Source organism: Stegastes partitus, unplaced genomic scaffold, assembly GCF_000690725.1.
Source record: "Stegastes partitus isolate 25-593 unplaced genomic scaffold, Stegastes_partitus-1.0.2 Scaffold798, whole genome shotgun sequence".
NCBI lineage: Eukaryota > Metazoa > Chordata > Actinopteri > Pomacentridae > Stegastes > Stegastes partitus.
In genome coordinates this window covers 38,523-43,611 of record NW_007578529.1, presented here as the reverse complement: position 1 = coordinate 43,611, position 5,089 = coordinate 38,523, and positions in this window count along the sequence as shown.

Sequence of the window (5,089 nt, the reverse complement as noted above, 5' to 3'; positions counted from 1 at the left end):
CTGTGATGTTTTACAGTTCTGAATCTTGGAAGCGCTGCGGCCCGGCAGGAATGTTTGGACCGGCTGCGGGTTCGGTGTTTGGACTGGATGTCATTCCAGCCAACTTGATTTTCATTCATTTTCAGAAGTGAGGAAAATGACAAAGATTTTCCATCGTGTCATATAACTTTTATTTGTGGAATTCAAAGTGGGATAACCGAGCAAATTATCTTCTCTATGAAACTATGCAGCTCGTGTTTTTTCTAACTGACTAAATGGCCTCAACAGGACGGCTAAGGCTGCAAGAATTTACCCAGAATTACAAGAGGCGTCTGTTTCAAATGCTGGTTGTGTAATTGTTGTTCAAAGCTGGCAAATCTCTTTTTTTGCAAGTGACAACCTCATGTCTGAATGCGTCTCTGCTTTTTCTTTTTCTGACACGGCACAAGTTTGAAGCGTATTTAGTCGCGTTATGTACAAGCAGCAGTACTTCCAGCTGTGTGAAGTGACTTTTTCTGCATTTTAGACCCAATATTGGTCCAAAAACAACACAGTCATGCCTAAAGAGAGAGTTTGCTGATGAAACACAGAACGCCTTTCTCTTTCATTTTGCTCTACGATCAACTAAAAACTGAAAATGTCCATAAAAATAGTAAAACTGAAAGTCTGATTAATGAGAGACACTAAAAATTAGTGTAATCCTCTTTTTTAATTTTGTTTTTTGGACGTAACATCTTTCCTGTGAGTTCCTTAAATACCTGCAGCAACACAATCCACACAAGTGTTTCTAAAGCAAGAGAGTTGTGCCTATTTCCACATGTGGAACGACAAAACAACAGCAGAGTGACTTAAATTATTTCCGACATACTCGGCGGATTGGCTGTTATCTGACGGTTAGTCACACCGTGTGCTTTTCTTCGCCTCAGACAGGTGAGCCGCCACACGGTTTATCAGATCATTTCTTACATAACGGCAGGTTGAGCTCCACCAGGGATTTAATTTAATGTTGGTAAAGCAGAAGTTAGATTATCATCGCACACGGCCAGAACTATCAGCACTTAGGAAACCATAAGCTGCTGTTGGTTTAGATCTCTCTCTGAGTGGCAGGAGGCCCGGTGTTCTGGTGTTCTGGTGTTCTGCGGTGATGCCATCACCTCTGTGAAAACCCCTGCAGTTACTGTGGTAATGTTCTCTGACTGCAGGAGGCTGAATCAGTTCCTCTGAGCTAAACAGAAACCTCATCGAATGTTTGAAGTGCAGGTCGGCTCCCAGGGAGTGAAACCAGCGAACTTTATGCGCTTAAAAAAGGGAATCTTTTATCAGGTTTAAAGATCAAATCAGTCTTAAATCATCTATAAAACTACCTGATAAAGCCAACAAACGACTGATTAGCAGACGTTCAGCTGCTGTTCTGATCCGTTCTGCTGCCTGCACGGCTTTGCTCTGTCTGAAGTCGTTCTGGTACGCTGTCCGACCCGAGCGCGGTTTCCTGCCTACCAAAAGGCTCAGTAGGACTCTGAAGCTCTGGTCGACTGAACCGTTTGTTCGCTTGGAGGCATCAGACCACCAAGTGCAGACAGCAGCGGTCTGCCAGTGGAGCCGTCGCTCTACTGTCCACTATTGTTTTAAATCCCTTCAGGCTTAATGAACCGAAACCTCCAGCGGTCGGCACAGCAAAGTCCCCCGCACGCATCCCGATGGCCACTTTATTCTAGTTTTTCTTTTTTTTTTGTCCTTCTCCTTCCCGGCCTTCACGGGGCGCCCTGACTAAACAAGGCCCCGGGCTGTTTGCTTTACGGTGGAGCCTTTCTTTCTTTCTTTCTTTCTTTCAGGGTTTCTGAATGTTGTGGGTGGGAAACAGGGAGGGGGAAGAGAGCCAGAAAAAAGTTTTGAAAAAAAGAGAGGGAGCAAAAGTACGAGAGGATGCCAAAAAAAAAAACGAGCAGCTCACAAGACGTATTGCTTGTGTCACCACTTGGCCGCTCTTTGTCTGTTTTATTTATCTGCTGCAGTTCAGGAAGTTAAAGGGAAGTGAACCCAGATCCCTTAGAGTTTGCTTCAAATCTGCCTCGGTGTCGCCGGTTCTGATGGAAGACGGTGACGAGAGCCGACGAGGAGGAGGAGGAGGAGGAGGAGGAGGAGGACGGAGGCTTCGATAAGCTCTGAGAAATGTGGAGTCCTGCCAGGGAACAGGGAGGCCTGAGGAGGAGGGGGCGCCCTGAACTCAGCCGCCGCCGCTCTGCAGCGACTTAAGAGGGGGTTGTGTGAGGCGGCGGGTGCCTCCCTCGCTCGTGGTTGAGTGTAGGAGGGAGGTCACGGACCCACCCTCCCTGTAGAGATCGTGGGCTGACGAGGGGAAAATAACAGGGTGAACCGGCCTGAGGGGGAACGCTGCAGTGCCACCCTCTAATCACAGCCTCACTTACATATGGAGCTAAGAAACCTATACGCTGTCCTGACCCCAGCGCACTCTAGAAAACGATGCCTGGGCTGTACGACTAAACAACAGTTTGCATTGATGTTTTTGGCTTACAACAACTTCTAATGAACTTTAACGAACACAGTATATCTAGTCAGAGGAATTAGCTTCTCCTCTACAATCAAAAGTCATTTTAATTCCAAACTTTAACAGAGAAATCGTCCCGGCAGGAGAAATCCTAACCTCAAGGTGGATAAAACTATAGTTACCCAGCCATTTTTATTACATTACACCAAATTTAATTTAGTTTTGATTCAACTGAAGCAGAAATTGGAGTTTACAGTCGTCTTAAAATTCCATTAAAGAAAAGGCAAAATCCACAATAAACACTCAAATAACTAGAAACTGGAAAAAGTAATAATAAATAAAAATTTGCTAAATTATAATTTAGTGAAATAAATGTTGCTTTTGATTGTGGTTGAAAAGAATAATTTTTAAAAAACTAAAAACTGTCCCAGAAGTTTGATTACAGAAACCCTTGATTGCAGTGATTGGCTCAAAGGGTTGTTCAACAAAATATTAGTTCAGGGGTCCCATCATGCTTGTTTTATTTGGTTTTTTTTTATTTATTTCTGTTGAACCACAATTCAAAAGCAATGTCGTGATTTTTATAAAATTTTTATTTATTATTACTTTTGTCAATTTCAATTTATTTCAGCTGTTTTTTTCTGTCTTTTAATCTGAGGACGACTGTAAATACACAATGTTGAGTTGATGCAGTTACTCACTAAATTAATTTCTTGCAGCCGTGCATTTAATTAAATGTCAGGAATAGCTTCCTTGAATTGCAAACACGCATTCTTGTAATGACACGTTCACATTGGTGGTAAAACCGCAAAAGGTTCAGCCACACTTTGGTATGCAAATGTGCCACCTACAACTAAACAAATGGAAAAGAAAGACATTCAGAGAGCTACGCTGGAGGATGAAGTGTGCGCTCGGCTGGCTGGCTGGTGTGTTAACATTTAGGTCACCGCTTTGCAGCACAGACACACACATTCTTGAAAACCTCAGTGCCTGATTTTTAACAACACATCCTTGAAAGTGAGTGAAGACAGAGCACGGACCTTTAAATAGACCGCCGGTATTGAAACATCACTTGCATGTCACCGAGCTGTGGTCAGAGGAAATATTTTTGCATCGACGAGCCCTGATTTATAACCACTCAGACTTCAAACGGATTTGTTTTATTTGAACTTGTAGCCTGTTTTACTTCCACTTCACATGACTCTTTTCATAAAGCTGGAGGCTTAAAAAGATGGAGAAAAAAAAAGGACCTGGCTCGAGTTGCACAAAAGAAAGAATTCAGTAGGAGAGATGTAGATCCCGTGTAGCCGGTGCAGCGTGTGAGGGATTTCAGTATCGTGTGATTGAGGCTTTGCTGCCAAGCACAGAAAGGGCAAGAGGCGAAGTGTGTGTGCGCGGCCACATGTGTGTTTTAAACAGCATCCTGATGAACTGGTTTTGTAGCTTGAATCGATGTGTGACTTGATGAAATCCATTTGGGTCTGCGACCACCAGAACGGGCAGAACTGTGTGATTCATCATGTCCTTTAGGATGATTTATTTCAGCTCAGGTCCCGTCTGACGTCTTTATTGTCAACATTTGGTTCTGCTGTTAACATGTTCAAACTTCCATCAGCGGCGGGACGACTTCAGCGCCCGTGTGCTGCTGTGCGTACACGAGTGTTTAAACCCGACGTGATCAGATCACACCAGAGCCAGGTCCAGATGAGAGGCTGCAGGAATTCTCCTCTGAACCACAGGCGACGTTTACGAGTACCAGGGGTGCAGGGGGATGATCGCTCTGCTCAATGTCTTCATTGTGCTGCGAACACGTGCTGCGTTACTGGGTGAAGGATGTATATGAGGCGATACTCAATCCCCATTCTGGAGGGATTAAAGAGGAAAACCAGACACATGTAGCAGTAAGTTAAACTGGCAATCACAGTGAAATACCTTCACACGTATGAATTAAAAGCTGCTTTCTAGACAGTCCTGAATGTTGACCTTCAACGTTTTCAGGCTCAGAAAGCTGAAACAAACCTCACAGATGCAATAAAACAGGCTTACATGACTGTGAATCGGACGTTTTTGCTCCACAGTGGCTCCAATAACCTCTGATACACAAGCGTCATGCAGTCTATAAAGCAGTGGTGCAGTACATAGTGGTTTAGGGAAGCTGATCTGTGTTTGTTGACGGCAGGTGTTAGGTCATAAATCAGAGTGTTGTGCTCACATGAAGTGCTAAATCAGGCATCAGGAGATCAACACAGGTGAAATAATTCCTGCTCTGTAAATAAAAAGCTGCTAAATGTTGTGCTGATCTGATCATGATGATGGATGTCGAGATATTTCACTCAAACTTTGATTTGTTAGCAGCATGAACACAAAGTAATCCATCAAAAAAACAAAAAAAACATTTTCCCACGAAGGTCAAAGTGTTGGAAATAGAAACAGGTTCATGCTGATCTACTTTGACTTTTTAGATCAAGGATGATTAATATAGTGAAAAAAGAACCTGTTTGATCATGTTGATATCTGGCACATAGCTGCTGTGCCGCTAGCATGGCTGCAGTCTCTTAGTGTTGATATACTGGGAACATGTTTAAACATTCTCATGTCACTATT